Below are 19,888 nucleotides of genomic sequence, written 5' to 3' on the forward strand. Positions count from 1 at the left end.
CTTTTGCTTCAAACACTACCTTTCATTTTGCTGCTCATGCTTCAAGTACATATATGTTTGAAATGAGTTAAACTGAGTTTTGATTTGATAGAGGAAACAGGCCAAATTCTTCATTCATTTAATCAAGATTAAAATCTATACAATAATCTTATGCTTCGTTACAATTCTTAGAATTTATGGTAATATTTTAAGAAGTTCAGCTCTAATTCCTAATAAATCAGATTCCCAGCCAACATTTGATAACTAGGTTTTCACTTTCTGCCTCTAGGCGTGATCTGAATTTAATTGCCGTTTCAGAGGTAATTTGCTGCTGGATTGTTTTGTGATCTCTCCCAAAACCTTTAGAAATTCTTCCAGAAGTCTCCTTAGGAAAATTGTGCAACATGAATATTGCAGAAAGAAAAGAAAAGCAATTTTGCTCAGATTTTGAAACAAGAAAATACTAAGCATAAGAACAATAGTTTGTCTCTTTAAAGTGAACATGAGCAATGTAAGCGAAGTAGTTTAGAGAGTTGCTTCTTCCCTGTTTTGTATTTCCAGTATCTATTTCATGGTATCTTAGCATGTAGCTTTGAACCTTTTATACATACAAAATTAATGTTACCATCAGGTTTGATTTAGGAAGATTCACTTGCTTGATAGACTGCTACTAGCTGTTTTTAATTTGTTCCCTTGATTCTTTAGGGACTTTATAAGTCAAAAGGTCTTAAAAAATTGAAGAATTATTTATCTTGGCATTTATGACCCTTGTTTATCTCCTACACAAAAGTTTAGATTTAGGACACTTATTTACATCAGCAATCAGTCTTCTCTCATACTCATAGATTAGGTTTATTTTTCAGCAACCACTGCTCAGACAATCCAAGGCCATATTGAGCCAAAATTGAACTCTGTGGTCATCTTTTCTTTTAATGTGTTAATTCCTTACAAAGAAACACATAGAAGAGAATAATCACTGTTCCATATGAGCAATGGAAGGTAGCCTAGAACCAGCACAGAACGTTGCCAGGATCTAAAGTAGGATTATGCATTCTTCAGAAATTACACTCAGAAAGTTGATACTAACCAGTCCATGGAAACTAACCCAGAATTTCTTCTTTTGTTTGCTACAAATATCTGCCCAGTGTTAATATTTTTCTGATCCAGCCCTGTCTGAAAGGTTGATGTTTCTATCCAGTTACTGTGTTAAGCTTTTGATGAAGTAAGCTCTTGCTTACAGAAGTTTATTAATCTCTGATCCAGTTAGTCTATAAAGTGCATCTCTATCCTGCCTTATACATAGTAAATGTTCTGTAGGCTGGAGGGGGTCTTTCATTGTACTCATTTCAGCCTTGTTGTTTTCCAATTATGTGCTAAGTGACACTTGGATATTAAACATTACAGCTAGGGACAGAAAATACACATAAACTGGTGTAAGCGATCAGAAACCATTTCAGACCTGTAACACAACAGAAGTTCAGTGCGCATAAACCACCTTCAAATTGGGCAAAACCATTTTAAGATAAACCTGGATGGATGCAGTATTAGACTTCGTTGATTTAGGTTAAACTGGTTTATTGAATTTCTGTCCCAGATCCCCTCCAGATTCAAGTTAACTCACAATCCTGCAGCATCCCAGGATTCTTTGCACATCCCCTGCAAAACCTCCCCTCACAGGGTGGTCAGGCTAGCTTTGGCTCAAGCAGTCTGCTCCAGTTGAGCAGGCAGGCATGCTCTAGTGCCCCTTGGCTTCTGGCCTGCACCACTGCAGGCATGTGGCTGCATTTCTGGAATGAAAAGTTAATGTCTGTTCACTGGCTTATTGGTTCAATCTATGGCAGTTTAAACTAACCTGTGAATATTGAATCAATTCAGCCTCATGGCTTTTGACTGTCTGCACTTAGCTTAAGTGATAATGCAGAAAGTATTTAAGAAACCTACAACCTGTCACTTTTCACATTTTTTCTCCAAAGTTGCTGATGTTGCAAAAGAAAGAATAGAATGCAATTCAGCCCAAGGAATACTAGAAAGAGTTTAAAAAAAAAAAAGGGCTGTGAAAAAGTGACATGGCAAACTCAGCAGGCATGATTCTACATACAGAAAGGTAAAAAAACAACCCTGTCATTTTGCAGTGATTTTCCTGTGGAAAACTCTATTTCCCCTCTAAGGTAAATATACTAAACAGTAAGTTGGAGTCATGCTCCCTCTTGTGCCCTCCTAGCATTCTTTTACTAAGTGGCCTAGTTATTGGGGCCGTGCGAAGCTTCGGTCCCTGATTCAATTTGGTCGAGTTTCGGCCTGATTCGATGGCTGAATCTCCGAATCCAAATTGAATCAGGAGAGCCTTTAATCTCCCCGAATTGAATTAGAACCCTTTGCATCGATTCCGAGAGATTCTGAAAGACTCAAGAGATTCAGACAGAGATGGATTTAATTTTTTTTTCTACCTATCTCTAGATACCAGGTGGATCATCAACACTGCAATGCTGGGGCAGATGGAGCATCCCCATAGAAGCACAGGAAGGTCCCCAGCGCGCTTGGCAGCAGACCTGGAAGTGGACCAGAAGTACTTCTGGGTCCACTGGGGAACACATGGGGGGCCCCCCTTGTGCCTCCCTGGCTCAGTGACTGGTGCCTCCTGGGTCTGGGGGGCACCCAGGGTCCCCCTGCGGCCAACCGCTGAGCCATGGGGGCAAGGGTGAGGGGGCAGTGTGCTCCCTGGTGGACCTGGAAGTGGACCAGAAGAAGTTCTGGTCCACTTCCGGGTTCATCGCCGAGTACACATGGGGAGGGGGGCACGCGCCTGTGGGATGCTCCATCCGCCCCAGCATCACAGCATTCACAAGCCACACCTGGTACCTTGAGTTATGTAGAAAAAACATTTAAATCTGTGTCTATGGCCAAATTGCTGATTCTTTGAATCAGCATCGAATCCTCCGATTCAGCCAAATCAAATCACTGTCCGTGATTTGGGCTGAATCTGAATCCGAATTGAATATGACCTGTTTTGCACACCCCTACTAGTTATGACAGAATAAGAGTGCCCCATCCAGCTTTGTATTTAAGGCACTCTCCTGGGAGATGGGAAACGTGGGTTTGAATACCTTTAGGCTGAAAAGGATGTTGAACTTGGATTTCTTGGGAAAGTTCTCTGAGTACTAAGCAATTTTATAAAAAGATGGGTTGGCACAATCTCCTCGTTTTGCTGCCACAATTTAAAAGGAAAAAAAAAGGACCTCTACTCAATCCTTTGAAGAAATGTAGACCCCTACCCTCATGAGAGGGCTCTGGGCCGTGAATCCTGCTGTGGGCAGAACCATGCCCGAGACCAGAGCTCAAACACCTAAACTCTGGAGTGGGGCGTGAGTTCAGACATGCCCCTGTAGTCAGTGTTTCCTAATGATTAGCTCTAGGTAAGGGACCAGCAACCTTTCTCAAAACAGGGGCTGGAAAAACCCAGCTCCAGTCCAGCATGCGTCAGGGGGCTTTGGCAGCACATCCATGCTGGGAGGAGGAGGGAGTTTTCCCTGTGCCCCTGCCCAAGCTATGTAAGTGGGAGCTGTGCCTGCACCACTAATGCTTCTCGCAGCCCCACCACTCCGTGCAAGCATGGAGCTACCATGCAAGCACAGCTTCCAGCCAGAGCAGAGCTGCTCCAGGGCTAGGCTGGGAAGTGGGGAAGGGTGCATGCAGGAAGGAGAGGCAGCGTGAAAGCAGCTTCCTGCTCCCTGGAAGCTACTTCTCCCAGCTCCCTGATTCCCAGCTGCAGTGTGAACACAGTTTCCACCCAGAAAGGAGCTGTGCTGGAGCTGGGCAGTTGGAGGCTGCTTCCACACTATTCCTGTTTCTACCCCCTGACATCCCCTCTCCCTCCTTCACCTATCCAGCCTGGCCCCATTGCAACTCCAGTATGGCTGGGAGCTTTGCTTGCACCACAGCCTCTGGGAGGGAAAAAGGAGATAAAGTGGGGTTGGAGAGAGGCAGGAGAGGCACAGGTGTAGCTCTGAAACCCCAGTGCAGCTCCTTGCTGCTCAGCTACAGCACGGGCATGGGTACAGGCACAGGCAGCTTTGCAGGCCAGATGTAGTGGTTCCATGGGCTGGATGTAGCCTGTGGGCCAGATGTTGCTGACTCCTGCTCTAGGTGGCTCTCCAGTCAGCCTGTGGGCTTTTTGGATTGGCCTTTTGCATGCCTAACACTAGATTTTGGATTCCATTCTGGAGGCCAGGCACTTTAAAGTTGAAAATGGCAGTGCTGAACTTACAGGCATCTGAGCCTTTTGTTGTATCTAGACCTCTTGTCTGATATTTCTGAATGGTGGGTCAGAAGGCTCTAATATAATGGGAGGCATGGCACTGCAGGTAGGCATGCTTCCAGTCTCACTAACAGATGTTACAGAATTCATTTATCCCTTGAGATGTTGTTCACCAGATCTTTTGTTGTTACCATGCATTGTCTTATATATTTCACTGAATACTCTCCCTACTTTCAGTTATTTACTATTAGGGGTGTGTGAAACAGTCTGTATTCGATTCAGATTCGTCCCGAATCGGGGACAGTGATTCAATTAATTGATTCAGATCACTGTCCCCAATTCAATTTGGCCAAATCCAAAACTTCAGATTCGATGCTAATTAGGAGAATCAGCGATTCGGCCACAGACATAGCTTTAAATTTTTTTTCTACATACCTTGAGGTACTGGGCATGGCTTGTGAACGCTGCCATGGTGGAGTGGATGGAGTGTCCCGCAGGAGTGTAAGGAGCCTGCATGCTCGGCAGCAAACCCAGAAGTAGACTGGAAGTATTTCCGGTCCACTTTCAGGTTCACTGGGGAGCATGCGGGGGGCCCCCCTACACTGCCCCGACTCAGCAATCAGCCATGGAAGGACCCCGGGTGCCTCCCCCAGACCCAGGAGGCACCAGTTGCCAAGCTGGGAGGAGCACTGGGGGGCCCCTGCACGCTCCCCGGTGAACACGGAAGTGGACTGGAAGTGCCTCTGGTCCACTTCCAGGTCTGCTGCCAAGTGAACTGGGGACGCTCCATCTGCCCCAGCATCACAGCATTCACTACCCACCTGGTACCTTGAGGTATGTAGAAAAAACATTTAAAGCTGTGTCTATGTCCAAATAGCTGAATCTTTCCAAATCTGTCTGAATCAATTCAGAGGGTTCCGATTCAATTCAGAGAGATTAAAGGGTCTCCTGATTTGATTTGGATTTGGAGATTTGGCCACTGAATCAGGCCAAATCTCCGCCAAATCGAATCAGGGACTGAAGCTTTGCACAGCCCTATTTACTATGTGCTTTTCCCCTTCTCTCATCTATGGGTAGCATGTGTACACAGGCTACCAGAATTATAAAATAAATTATTATCTAGGCATTGTCTTAAAAATGAAAGTATAAACTAAAAATGGGGAAAATGTTGTAGATTTCAGCCCCAGTCAACTTAAAGCCAGATTTTATTCTTGGATATATTTATCTATAAATCAGGGGTTATTTTATTTAAACCACTGGAGTTCTTCTTTAATGTTATAAAACTGAAATAATTTGGAATGTAATATCACAAATAAAAAACCAGAAATTCAGGGTCATTTGGTCACAGAAAGAGGGAGGGGTTAATATCCAGTTTAATATCCAGAGCGCAGAGTTTAATTCACTTCTGTGTCAAAATATTAATTTGTAGGTCTTATGGCACTTAAATCCTGTGTAACTTGGTACAATTTTATATTAATTTCTACCCGGTTTCTCTTTCTCCAGTACTCAAAGTTAGTGGCTTGCTCCACTTCTTTAATTTGTAATGAATCCTTCCATGGCATGAGATTTTCTTTACCGTATTGCATAGGGGCACTTACAAAAACAACAGAAACCCCTCTAGTTGTGTAAAATTGAACCTGCCAATTATTTCTGAGAAACTTAACACAAGAGGCTTGTTTGTAAATGTTATGAATAGTACTCAATGAAAACTTTGTTTGATTTCACTTATGTTTAGTATAATTTGTTCTGCTCTAGGGAATCCTGAGAATAGGAGGTTGTACACAAATGAATACTGAGTGAAGCGAAGATCATTAAGAGAGGAATCAGGGGGAACCACACATGCTGGACACAATTATGTGTGTGTGTTATATTATGCTATCTTGGACACATCAGCACTGACTGCTTTGTTCCTAAGAATGACCTTTGATCAAGAGAGACTGCATGTGTCTTTGGTCATTCCCACATCCTAGGCTACTGTAGATTAAGGGAATTTCTGTAGTGTTTTAACTATAATCTCACTGGGAGCTGCCTCATTGTGTGCAAACGCTCTGGTAGATGTCTGCCTTGTTGGGAGTTTACAATTGGAGGAAAGGATGGTGGCATTACCTCGAGCATACTAGGCATTGTGCCAGTGTAACTGAGCAGATGGTGACCCTTAGGTCATGGGACTATATTTCTGAGATAGATGGGAAAGGAAATTCTACAGTTTGCAGACCAGATGGGGAGTTCTCACAGAACTGGGTATAAGAAATGTATATGTACATGTATTTGTGTAAGAGAATGTCAAATTGGCTTAAGGAAGTGGCAAATGAATATTAGTAAATTTAAGGAAAATCTCATTGCCTTTTATACAAGTGAATGCAAAGTTGTAAAGATGTTTATATAAACTGTTAAGGATATCATTCACAAGTTGCCTGCTTCTCTCAATATTATATTTCACTGTTTTTAATTAAGTAACATTAAATATGTGCGATGTAAATTTATAAGTAATACGTTAAAAATATCAGCCTGTATTCCAGTGAACCCAGTGTGCTACTTGGTTCAAAACATCCCTTTTATACAGCTATTTCTTTCAAACTTCTAGCTAATTTATGTATTTGTTAGTGAGATATAATGCTGACAACCGTATCAGTTTCCCTACCTAAACTGATGCAGTGTTGCTGCTAAAGCTAAGATCAGCGCCTTTTCCCCATTTTTATTTTTCAAAAAGCTTATGGTGGGGCTTCTTACATGTATTCCTTTCTAGATGCCTGCAAAGCAGGAGAGAAATGATAATGCAAATAAGAAGGAACCTTTGGCTGCCAAAAACCCCAGCTGTTGTGTAGTTACTAATTTTCACGTTGTTCATGGAAACGTTTGTGTGTATCTTGATTAAATGAATCCAAGCTAATAACAAGAAAAGTGTTTCTGAGAAGTTTTCCCCTTCATTCTGTTGTAATGAATCCATGTGTCAGTACATCACACTATAATCTAGCCTAGGAAAAAAAAGTACAACTACAGAGCCCATTTCTTGAGAGTGCCATTAAATATGAATTATTAAAAAGGACCTCTTCCTGATCTCTCTCTTTTGATTGTGGCTACAGGAAAGGGGCAGCTAGCTGCATTGTTTAGAGCAAGGTCTTATCTTGAGTTCATTCTGGGTTTTGAATTTGTTTGTTCTGCCTTGGATATAATCAGTACAGTTTATAGTTTAAGATGAACCCAAGAACTTATTTAAGAATGAAGAGTACAAAAGCAATAAATGCCTACTGAAAAACTTGGACTTTAGAGCTGTGCTAACAAGTGCTGATTGTTTTTACATTGCATGTTTAATCAAAACAGCCAGGACAAGAGTAGATACATTTATCTGTGGTTTCAAGTCAGTGATAAAACACACAAAATAAATTCACATCAGAAAGGGTACTTACCGACTGAACTACTGCAATATTCAGTCTAACAAACTTTAAATTCAGAGAGACTTGTCTGAATTCATCCAAAACATAAGCTGGCATTTTTCATTTGAGGAATCTGAATTAAAATGAGCCATTCCTCATTTTTTGGTTTTCCTCGGTTTATGAATGCTAGTAGGAGCAGGCGCTGCTTCTCCAAGATAGGTAGTTGGGTATCTAACTCTGGGTGAAAGGGAGATGTTTCCCTCCAGGTGTGATTCACAACCATGTAACTCCTTCATTGAGAGAGGTGCCTAAGTCTCCAGGTCAGCTTTTTCTTGCTTTAGGGGTGTAAACATGGCAAATATATGGTACTTACTATGCCTTACACTCTGTGGCTGAGGGGTAAAAGCACTCATCCGAATGGAGGGGGGGTCCAGATTCAGATTTCTTCTCTGTCTGATTTGCAGCTCTGCCCAAATCAGCTCTGCCCCCATTCCCATACTTTATGTCCTATCCACTGGGCTTCAGAGCTGTTCTCAATCTCTCTGGCCTGACAGATGACAGTGCACCAGGGGGAGGCATGTGCCTGACAGCCAGTCAGGGCTGGCTCAGCCATTTACCTGCACTTAGCTGCTCTCGGCAGTCTACAGCATGCTGGGAGGTGCGCGGGAGCATGCCCTGCCAGTGCATGGTTCTGCATGCCCTCCACTACTGAAGAATGAATGTGAGTTCAGTTTTCTCCTGATCCAATCTATGCAATTTAGAGAAACATAGGTAGATTGGATTGATTCTGCCTTGGGCTTTTTGACTGTCTCTACTTAGCCTGGGTAATTACCCACAGGGTAGACATGTAAGGCAGTGCCTAGTTTGGGAGACCCACCAGGGGATTAGGTACCAAGCTGTGTGTGAAATGACAAGTTGACTGTTTGTGCACATGCCTAGTCACAGATGTTTTGGAGCCCAGGGGACTTCCCCAGAAGAAAACTTCAGCAAATAAGGTACAGCTTTAAGGATCTAAACTTTGGACATGGAATCCTTTGTGGATCTAACCCAAATACTCTGATTTAGCAAGGGAGTTATGCATGTGCCTAACTTGAAGCACAGTAGCACTTGCTGACTTCAGTGAGATCACTTAGGCCTTTAAAAGAGAGAGTTAGCCATGTTAGTCTGAAGTCAGGCAGAAGGCAAAGTAGAGCTATACCTTCTAGATTAACTGAATCAGAGCTGCACAATCTTTCATGAGCCAAACCTCATGCTGGTAGATGCTGTGAAAGGTCCTATGTTCTTTTTAGCATCTGATGAAGTGAGCAATGGCTCACAAAATCTTACGCATCTCTCATTCACTTAGTCTATAAGGTGCCTTGCCTTCTGCATGTCTTACAAGTTAGACATATGTAACCACTTAGCTGAACTGAGGGCCAGATTTCTTTTTTCTATGGAAAACTCACCTGTGCAATCAGTAATAGCATAATTCATCTCTTTTCCGGATGCATTGGTTTTAATAATTCTCCTTGGGGCTTATCATATATAGCACTTTCCATTTTCAAGGCCTTTTACAAACACTTAACTCAGAGATTTTAAATTGAATGTGTGATTGTAGGAACTGTACAGCCTTTATATCTGACTTTGCAATTCTGTACCTCCACATTCCTGACAGGAGGTTCTGCCATGCATCTGCCTTGGCTAAACGAGGAGCTTAAGTGGCTCTGTCTCCAATTAGCACCTTGGCAAGTCATCTCCCAGGTGCAACTATGAAGCCCTCAAGTACTTTCAAAGCCTCTACTTGATCCAGGTTTCTTAGCTAATGGCTTTTTTTTCACCAGTGGTCTGAGCAGGGGTGCAGAGATGTGGCCCACATTAATCATGTTTGGCTGTTAACCCTTCTTCCCCCTCGCCAGAGATGCTCTGAGACAGTTGAAGTGTGTGTGTGGAGAAGGAGAGAAGACTAGAAAATTTGGTGGGTTGGACTCTGCTGTAAAATAGAGAGAACTCCAAATGGCTTTAAAGGCACTTGTGATGTGTGCAGCCTATCTCAAGAGTATGGTAAGGTAAAATATCTGTGGCTCAAGTGGTGATAGAGTTTCTGAATTGCCTCTACGAGTAGGTTTCAAATTCTGAATATTTATCTGAGTCAGTCAAAACTGTTTGGCAATTTCTTGGTGTCTGCTGCTGACTTGGTTTAGAATGTCTCATCTGAACCCAATATTGGTCACTCCAAGTCAGACTTATGGTGCGAGGAAGTCTGCAGCTTTGCTGCCATTCTTTCCTTTTCCTATACAAAACAGATTTTATTCTTCAAATTAATTAGATCAGCACATTTTAAAAGGGCTAAACCACTGATTCTCAACCAGGGTGCTGCGGGGTGCCATGTAACATTAACAATGTTAGATTTGCAAATGATTCAAAAGATTTTCCCTGAATTATATTTGTAAAACTCTTGTTTTCATATAAATGGGTACCTGGCAAATGTGTTGCATGTAGGATAAAATGTACCACATCTATTCAAAGGATAAACCTGGAAGTATCAAATAGGAATCCATAGTGTTAAAAGACATTCTGCCCTTTTGTGGTTTTTCTCAGTTCTTTGCAGCAGAGAAAATTCTCTACTATTTTACCTTAGTCAAAAAATGAGTGGAAAGTTAAGAACTGGTATTTTCTGAGGGGTGCCTTGACTTTAACAAGGGGTGCCTTGGGTTGAGAACAATTGCACTAAATTAACAACAACGTTAATAATTGCAGGGAGAGAGAAATAGGTAGTGTGCTGCAATGGAGACTAAGCAAGTACTGTAAGGAGGTAAGCTCTCAAAAACAAAACAACTATTGGGTTTAAACTGAATTCTTCTGTTCATTGTAAGAGTGTGTGCAAGTGTTCAAAAATAAAATGACATACGTGGGAACTCATGAAAGGTCCTCTTCACATAACCAGTAGGTGATGAGAAATCCCTTGAAGGATCGCACCCTTAAAATATAGTTTTTGCGCATTAGGAATATTGGTAATGGGGCTTCTGAATTAAAGTGAAAATAGAGGTTGTGACTAACAGTTGAAATGCAAATCTAATTAGCCAGGCGATGAGCCTTTTTTTAAAAAGTATTCATAGGCACCCATAAATAAAATATTGGTTGTGGAAGGATAAATTGGTTGTAAAGAAATTATTAGATGGCAAAAAGCCCAATTTATTAACACATTATGATGTGGAGCAATGAAAAGAGCTCTTTTTGGTCCCATATACTTTATACAATGCACTTTATATGTGTACACACATACCTGTAATGAATAAAATTATGTTCTGTAGTGCAATAAAGGTAAAAATGGCAATGCGTTACGTTCACTATGTTATATTTTCTTGATCCTTGGTGTTGCATTGCTGCAAAACATCTAGCTGCTTAGAAAGGATTTTATTAATCATGATTTTCATACATTTCTGTACCTCTTTGGAGTGTATAGAGCTCTTTTAAATAATTCCTGCTTTAAGAAAATAGTCCAAGTATATTTTCTACATTGTTGTATTTCCCTTTTAGTTTCAAGTGCCTGTCACACTTTCAGTTCTAGGAGAAAGTGAAAGGTTTATCATTAATAACACAAGAAAATAAACGAGTCTGCTTTATGACACAGAAAATGTCCCCTTCAAATACCCACTTTTATGTGAAGAAGTATATGCACCAGTTTGAGACTGCATGCCTTGAACATTAATTGGACAATTAATTTTTGGTTTAAAATCCAAGTAGTAACCAGAAAAGTTATTTAATTCTGTGAAACACTATCAGGATTTTTTTTATAACTATTTTAAGTTTCTCTGTTTTTCACTGCTGTTTTAAAAGAAAAATATTCTGAATGAAATAAATATGGATGGAAGTGACTGCAACAGTTTAAAGTGAAAATAAAGTGCCACAACATCAACATTTTCCACAGGGAACAGATTGGGGACTTTTAGCAAAACTTTTATTTAGATTTTCCCCAGCAGAAAACAGCTTGATTTGACAGCAAACCCTATTCACCTCAGCCCCCATGGTGTCTCATGAGCAGTGGAGTTTGGATGACGCTTGCCGTCATTCTCGTCTAAAAGCCAGTTTCACTGGCCACAGTATAGTTTAGCAACCCTCCTTAGCATCTGGTGAAATCAGCTGCTGCTTATGAAAGCATATGCATCTATGATTTAGTTAGTCTGAGGTAGAAATATATTGTCTTCTGCCTGATTTCAGACTAACATGCCTACTACTTCTCCCAGACTCTCTCTTACGATGCACTGTGGTCTTCTCTCTGGTTGACAGCAGATGTAGACCCCTTGGGAAGCTCCAGGCCATATGGGAGAATGAAAGCATGAGGCACACGGGCAACTCAGGCAATTCCCAGTATAGTGTCAGAATAACTTTCCCCTTTCCTCCACAGGAAAAAACATGTATAATTTGCAGCTCTTCATTCTGCCTAAAGTTTCAAAAATTTGATTTCTTAATTCTGAGGTGCAATGAAACCAAATTGCAGAATACTGGAATCCTCCAACAAGAGAAAAATTGTTATGTTTTTATCAGCACTGCTTATAAAACAGTTATATACACAGAGGTAGTTAGGCAGCCAGCTCTGGCTCAAAGTCAACAGGAACTGGGCATCTAATTCATGCTGCTGATTTTGAATTTATGTTCCATGTTGCCCAGAATGGAATTTTTCCCTTCTGGAAATCAGTGGGTTTTGGCAGTGACTTAACTATAAAATCATAGTTTCCAAATGATATTGTGCCTATAAAGCAAAAAACCCTAACATTTGCCTTTTGACAAATGGAATCTAGTTAGAGAATAAATAGATAAAGATCAGATTTTACACCACGCCTTTCATCTGTTTAGATACCCAATTAAATCAGCAGAGTGTCACTGAGGAAAGAAAATATTTTGTCCTTTGTTTAGGTAATGCAACAAAATGCATTTTTTTTTTAGTTTCTTTTCCTCTGCTGTCCCTGTGCATTTTTTCAGGGCTATGAGTATTAGTATCATACCAGGCATCAGTGCAAAAGAAAGGCAGTCAATAAAAAGCAAATTGCATAGACTTCTGTTTGTCTTAAGAGATGCAGGGCACATTTCCCCGGTTATAGTGCACCAAAAGAAAGTACTAAAGCATGGTGCCATAGCAACATTGCCATATGGTGATGTGTAGATATGCCCACAGAGGATAAGGACTGGAGAGGGAAAGAGGGAAGGGGGGAGAAGGTGTGTGGGGCACTCTTTTCACCCTCTGATCTCTCCTGTGCCACCTCAGTCACTCCTTCTGCCCCAGATCAGCTCCTGGATCAGTCCTGTCATCCCAATCAACCCAAGAGTGGTTGAGATGCTGGTGGGGGGTATGCCCTCCCAGCCTGCTCCTGGGGTCCCTGCAGGCCATGCTGACCCTGCATGCCCAGCTCCAGCCCCTGCTGGACCTTGCAACCCTGATTCTGTGATTAGGGTGGCAGTACAGCAATCATGGAATCAGAGACAATGAGAGTTGGAAAGGACCTCAGGAGGTCATCTAGTCCAACCCCCCTACTCAAAGCAAGACCAGCCCCAACTAGATCATCCCAGCCAGGGCTTTGTTTAGCTGGGTTTTAAAAATCTCCAAGGATGGAGATTCCACAACTTCTCCGGTTCTGGCTCCAGTGTTTTACTACTCATCTAGCAAGAGAGTTCTTTTTCTAATATCTAACCTGAACTTCCCTTGCTGCAATTTGAGACCACTGCTCCTTGTTCTGTCATCTGCCACCACTGAGGACAGTCTAGTTATATCCTGTTTGTAAGCAGCCACCAGGTAGCTGAAGGTTGCTATTAAATCACTCCTTAGTCTTCTCTTCTCCCTGCTAAATAAGCCCAGTTCTTTCAGCCTTTCCTCAGAAGTCATGTGTCCCTGCTCCCTAAGCAAGTTTGTTGCTCTCCACTGGACTTGCTCCAATTTGCCCACATCCTTCCTATAGTAGGGGGTCCAAAACGACACAGTAGTTCAGATGTGGCCTCACCAGTGGCAAATAAAGGGTAACAATCACTTCCCTTGATCTGCTTGCAGCACTCCTACTATAATGCAGCAATTTATGGTGGAAGGGCCAATTTGGGGTTGCAGGAGGAATCTGGGAATGGAGGCACTGACTGAGGGGTGGAGGAGAGATCCAGAAGCTGATGAGAGGCACCTGGGTGATTTGGAAGGTAAAAGAGGTGAGGGGGTGATCCAAGCAGTGCAGGATGCACCTTCCCCTCCTCTCCTTCCTTGGCCTTTACTGTGGCTAGAGAGCCTGTGAGAGGGGCAGGATTGAGCGGACTTGCAGTCCCTTGCCATGCCCCTACTTGCCACCCTTGCAGCAGCCGTTCTGAGCAGTGCATACTAGAGAGGGTATTAACCCCAAACATGTGACTGATCATTAGCACTTCCTAACCTTAATACAGATTGACATTCCTTAGACTTAGCACCTGCGAAATGTAAAGATTAAACTTGCCCAAAGTATGAAAAATAAAGAAAGGTTCTAATGATCATAAAGTCGATACAACTTTTTTGACTTGTGTATCCTCCTTGCCCCAATCTTTAAGAAATCAAATATAAACATCAGAATAGCTTAATTTTTTTAGCTCTTCTTTCTGTCAGTAATTAGCAAAAAGTGCTTTTCTTTCCCTTCCTGTTTCCTTGCCCATTCTGACTGTTTTGGTACATCTCCTCCCCACCCTCAGGATAGTCTTTGTGGATTTTTTTTTGAGAATAAAAAACTTTCAGTTTTCTGCCTGCATATTGCTCTCACTGTATACAACATAAATTGGTATTTTATTTATGAATCATGTTTCCAAATAGCTACATTCAGATTTTTCTTCATGGTTATGTTTCTGTATGTAGCAGGCAGGCTGTTCTTGAAGGTTTTTGTGGTTCATCCTTCTTTTGACAGCTGCTATCATTTACAACCTTTCCAGTCTCTTTGGGATAAAGAAAACTATGTTAAGTCAGGTATTTAAGCATGCCTAACTCTTCAAAGTGGCACCTCACCATCAGAACATGACTGGCATGCTTACAGGCTTGGATAAATTCCTCTTCCAGCCTTCTGTTGGAAGTGTTTGCATGTTAGTGCACTGGTGTATCTTTTTTCACGTTTAGCTCAGCTGGTTGCTGGAGGCAGTCTCTTGTGTGCAGAAATCCTGTAGTAGAATAAAGCTTTCATTCATAAGCAGGGGACCTGATGTTTACTTTTTTTGGCAGAATTCAGAAGTCAGTCACCAGTGAATCTAAAGCAAAGGCAGACGCATACAGATACTGAAATGCTTACACACCCAGTGGGGCGGGAAGCCTGGGGAAACTGGTGATATTTTAGATCTAGGTAACAGGTTTGCATTTGGCCCAAATCAATATGAAGCAGCCTATGTGAAATGAGTTAGTATCATCATTCCTGTTTGAAGCTGACGGGTCTGCATTTCTCTCTCTCATGTGAAATGCCACCATCGCTGGCAGCTTCAGTAGAGAAACCACAGGTTGAATAGATGGAGGCTGACCCACATTTTGCTTAAGTAGCTATGACTCTTTGGAAAAAGATAGAGGTACAAAAAAGATGATATGAGGAGAGCTTGAACTACTTTTGCCAATGTCTACATGAAACATAGGACCTCATTTTCCAGTGCTGTGAATCAGCATCTTTCACAAATGTTCAAATTACCGCAGAAGAATAAGAGAGTACTTGTCCATCTTGAAAGCAGTGGTAAGCAGAGGTAAGCCTGAAAAAAGAACTCAGATCCAAATCCCAAACACTGGGAATGTCTGAAGCCCAAATCCAGACCCAGATCTCAATAAGAACAAAACATGAGAGTGTTTGAAATGTGGGTATGTTGCTCATTTTGTTCAATATTTTGTTAAATCTCAACCTGAAAGTTTCACCGGTGGTGTGGAAACTCCTTCATTTGATAGGATTACTCAGAAGCAAGATTTAGGATCAAGACCTTAATATTATGTGTTGTTCTCTCAACACAAGAAACTTGAAAACGCACATTGGCTCCGAAAGGAGCCAATGCACTGTCTGCAATTTCAATAGCATTTGGGGGTAGGATCTGGTAAGTATTCCATGTGTTAGATTGACCCGAAGCTCTTCATATTAGTTAATGATGGAGTGAAAATACCCAGCACACTGTTCCTTGAAGACATTTTGTAGACTTGGAATCTGGAGCAGGACAAGCCCTATTAAACTGTCATGTCCATCTCTGCCAAGGCAGGAAGTTCTCTATAGTATATTTCATAGTGTTTTGTCTAGTCTAGGATTACATCACTCAACCAATGGATCTTCCACTGTTTCCTTTGGGAGGCTTTTTCAGTCTCATAGATATCACTGTTAGGTTGAGTATGCCTATGGAAAATTTCCTTTCTTTTAATATTAGGTATTGTTCATTATATGCTCTGGGATCAGCTTGATGATATTTTCCATCTTCAGTATTGTGTACTTGACTATAATTATCCTTTCCCTCATTTTCAGAGTTGTTTAAAACACAGGTACAGTATAAAACAAAATTAAAGGTTGTCTCATAATTTTATCCAACACTTTAATTGTTGTGCTCTGAATCCCTTCTTGGTACTGACATTTTTCCCACTGTTGAGGCATATAGTTGTATGTGGTTTTCCAGACATAGTGTCAGCAATACTACAGAGAGAGACGATCAACCTCTGTGCTGCATGTCTTGATGCATCAGCAATGTGGGTTGAACAATCAATATTCTAACAACCTCCCTCTCTTTTTTTCCCATAGAATTTTAAGTCCATTTCAAATGAAGTGTTTTCACTCTGTTGGTGATTTTAGCTGTAGTAAAGCTTTTTATGAAGACATTAAGGTCAGCTATATAATTGCCAGTGCCTTTAACAGAAATGTATACAAATAGCTTTTTCTAGATTAAGTTCAACAAGGAGACTGTATAATTTATTTTAAAACTTCAGGATTTTGTGTCTCCCTCTCATTTATTTTAATCAAGCAGTGCCATATAAGTCATTTCACTGCAGCTATTATTTATAGCTAATAATCTCCTTGAGCTGCCAAAGCGAAACTGGATCCCCTTCACTCTTTAGCTGAAAACACTTTTCTTTCTACAATGTACTGGAAATGAGCCAATTTACCAGTTCCATTAACTTAATGAGGTCGGACAGCCTGCAGCAAATTTTCTCATAATCTCTCTCAGATTTAAATGTGGTGCTCCACAAGCATCTGAATAAAACCAAGTCGTTACTTTTTAACTCTGTGTGTTCTAAACAAAATTTCCTGCTCTTCTGACAAAACAAAGATAGCTTGTTCAGTCTTTTTTTTTAATATGGTCACCAAATCAATGACCAGTAATAATTAGATTAATAAATTTAATATACTTTTAAATGTTAATTGCCTCCTGGATAACATGATGCTTTACAGGGTAACACAAACAACATTAAAGTACTGAGTGATTTAATAACCTTAACTCTTGGTGATTTTTTTTTTTTGGTTTGCTAATAAACCTGAATAGCTATATGAGCTGTGAGGTTATGCCAAGATTTTCATTGACTAATAAATAATCACTCCCATAAGGTCAACAGTAGTTTTAATGAGAGGTTAATCCTTAGCTTCTGTTTTCTAATATGTTCAATGATTGCTGCCCAGTAAAGGCCTTAGTATGCCACTAAATTCACAAGAAACCCCCAAATTAGGTCAAGCCAAACCAGGATTTTGTCTTCTCACCTTTTGCAGTGCAAAAGCTTGACATACCAATACACCAGTAGCTGTTTATAACATTGAAACTTAGCAGGAGAGAACCAGTATTTTCTTCAGTTCACTTCATTGTACACACTTCTCTGAAGGATGACTCTTCCCCAAAACTCTGCTGTGAATAATGTGTGAGTTAGAATAAAATAGAACATATTATTTGCTGTAAGATGAGTGGACAAAAATACTGCAGGAATTCTGATCAGTTGTCAGCAGCACCCTGCTGTTCAAATGGAAACTTGGTTTTCATGGATTAAAAATTAACATTTGGTGAACAGGATGACATCCTGCAAATTGTTTAAGAATGAGATCAAATCACTTAAATTGTGATTGGAATCCAAGGTTGCCACTTTTCAGGGATCTTTGGTTTTAGTCTTAAAAATTCATCTATGAAATTTGGATTCATACTTGTAATTTCCAAAAAGTAGAAGGTGTTAAATTGTAGCAATTTATTTTATGTCTTTCTGTCTCTGCAACAGGCAGATGAATGTCTTTAAGGGCAACGGCTGGGTGGGTTTGGTTCATTTTAAGAAACCCAGGGAATTTTGATTTGAGGTTTTGGCTGTTTTTTTGTCGAGTCTCAAATCTCCAGAAAGAAGTATGGTAGTTCATGATGCTGCCTTGATTGAGTACAGAGTTTTCTTAGCATTGGCTCTGAGCAATGTAAATTGCAATAGGCTGACTCTTGTAACCGTGGACACTTTAAACAGTGACAATAATCTGGGTTTGGTGAGTTTGGGTTTTTCAAAAAAATTGAGAAACGCTTTGCAGAATGAAGCTCAGTGATCATATGGTGCCCTTCCAGTTGATACCATGTTGTACAAACTTTAGGAATTTTGCCCAGCATTTAGTTATTAATAATACTAACACTATTTTTTTCTAAAGCAGTGCCATAATAAGCTGTTTGTTTCTCCTCTGAGAAAGTGAAAAAGTATAGACACCAACCTTATGCAGCTGCCTAACTTTCCTTACATGAGATGTTGCCCCATTGCAGCCAATGAAGCTATATGTATGCTTAAAGCTAAGCATTGCGGGTTTGCAGGATTACAATCTTATTGGTTAAATTATCAGAGTTTTGTCTCTGGCTCTTAGGCCCTGGGCACACGTTCATTTCATGGCATGATCCCCAATCCAAACAATTGCATCTCTTGACATGCCACACGCAGGGCAGGACATGTGCTTTTTTGGGATCAGGGAGCAGATCCCAATCAGTCCATTACTACTCGCCAGTGCAGGGGGAGCCCAGGGCCATGATGGCTGGTTCCAACTCTGGGAACACACTAGGGTCAGTTCGAGACTTCAGTGGGTCCCAGGACTCAGATTGACGATCATCTGATTATTGGTCTCAGCCCTGGGATTGTACTGGGGTTAGTCCCAAACCTGCTTGTATTGGGAGGTCAAAAAACCTCATGTGCAGCTGGGCTGCACATGAGGGTTTTTTAAGGTCCTGGCACTCCAGGGGCCCACCCTGGGATTGAGAAACCTCTCCCCAATCCCAGGGTCCCCATGGCCAGGATGTGTCAAGGCTTTGTTCTACAGCTGCCTAAGTCCTGGTTTGTGAGAAATGTGTGACATCATGAGTTGGCAAAATCCTGCCCTTAATATTGAAACCCAGATTTTAAAGGAGAAAATCTACCTGCTGGCCTAGTGCCAGTTGGCCTAAGGTGCTCTTGTGGACTGTGTTTGGTACCTGGTGAGAATTTTGTGAAGGAATTAATGTAACACCAGGCACAGAGGACTGAAAACCACAGGAGACCATGTATGCTAACTAGCAGATGGTATTACTTTGGAGCCATTAGGCCTGTAAAGTAGCTGGAGTTTTCCAGACCAATGGAGTTGTCTTGCCTTGTTTCTTCCTGGTTACACTGAGTGGCAGGGAAGGAATTAGAATTGGAAAGAATGCTGGTGCCCTCGTTCACCTACCCAACCCCAGCCATGCAATGCAGGGCTTTGTGTTTCCCACTTCTGAGTTCCCACTTCATCATAGGTCTCACAACACTTGATGATTAAGGGGGTTTTTTTGTTTGTTTATTTGTTTAACTAAAGCTTCAGCTTCTAGGTTCAAAGTGATTTATGTAAGAATTTCATCTTTCATGTAAAAATAATCATGGAGGAAATCTTGAAAGTATGTTCAGGGTGCACTCTCAAGGCTTAAACACCAGAAAACGAATTAAAAAACCCAACAAATCATTCAGAAATGTTAAGGGCCCCACATTTGTAACTGGCAAGATGGAAGCTGATTTATCCTATTTGAATACTTAGGTTTGGCAACACCACAGTTGTCAAAAGTATAGCCTTGTCTAGTGACCTAAAAGTTAACTCAATACTGTGAAAATCTCCTGTATGCATGGCATGAATGTTTTACTCTTAGCAATGAGGCTTTAAAGGAAGATCTTTCACACAAATCCTTTGTTCAAGCTAATGTTGGCAGTAAGAAATCCATAGTGCTTTCTGGTGTTGTGATATTTTATACCTTTAGTAGCAGAAAAGTTATGTAGTCCAGTGGCATGCATAATATCCTTTTTGTAGCCTGTTAAAGAATTGGACAAGGGTCTTATAGCAAGGTTATGCTCTTCTGCTTGTGCACT

The 19,888-nt window shown here is 41.1% G+C and overlaps 1 protein-coding gene across 4 annotated transcripts in view; it reads left to right on the forward strand.

The window, feature by feature from the left end:
* Positions 1–19,888, forward strand: part of KCNQ1 (potassium voltage-gated channel subfamily Q member 1) — a 583,123-nt gene that overhangs the window by 348,405 nt on the left and 214,830 nt on the right. The window lies entirely within an intron of this gene.

The sequence above is a fragment of the Alligator mississippiensis genome, chromosome 2 (genome assembly GCF_030867095.1).
Source record: "Alligator mississippiensis isolate rAllMis1 chromosome 2, rAllMis1, whole genome shotgun sequence".
Taxonomy (NCBI): domain Eukaryota; kingdom Metazoa; phylum Chordata; order Crocodylia; family Alligatoridae; genus Alligator; species Alligator mississippiensis.